Source organism: Halyomorpha halys, unplaced genomic scaffold (genome assembly GCF_000696795.3).
Source record: "Halyomorpha halys isolate HHAL.00 unplaced genomic scaffold, Hhal_1.1 Scaffold315.1, whole genome shotgun sequence".
NCBI classification, from domain to species: domain Eukaryota; kingdom Metazoa; phylum Arthropoda; class Insecta; order Hemiptera; family Pentatomidae; genus Halyomorpha; species Halyomorpha halys.
Window position 1 is genome coordinate 123,211 of NW_027105587.1, and position 658 is coordinate 123,868.

A 658-nucleotide genomic window follows, 5' to 3' on the forward strand; every position below is an offset into this window, starting at 1 on the left:
AGGAATATGGTCTGAGCATCAATCCTCAAAAGGTCAGTCTTTGTGTCTTCACTAACAGACAGAATATTGCAATCAGGTCGCCGTACCTCAACGGTGAACGATTGGGATTCTGTAGTGAAGTCAAACATCTTGGCGTTACTCTGGACAGCAAACTGAAGTGGCAACTTCATGTTGAAAGGACCAGTATGAAGGCACTGAGGTGTCTCTGGGCATGTAAAGGAGCCGTTGGCAAATCCTGGGGCCTCAAACCAAAAGTTATATATTGGTTGTACATGGCAGCGATAAGACCAATTGTTCTATATGCTGCCATTGTATGGTGGCACAAGGCTACGACCAGGAAATCTCAAACTTGGCTTGGGAAACTTCAGAGACTGGCGTGCCTTATGATAACGGGAGCCATAAGCACCACTCCTTCTGCAGCAATGGAGGTTCTGTTGAACATTAAACCTCTACACTTAGAGATTGAAGCTCAAGCCCTTAGCTGTGCATACCGGTTTATGAAACTAGGAACGAACTACCATTCCTTAACTTATGAGGGACATGGTAGACTGTTCAGGAGGATCAATGAAGACGGGATCTATGCATTCGGATCATCAAGAGAAGAAATATAAGAACACTTACTACAGTGTAAGGGTTGATGGTTCAACCCCACACAAGC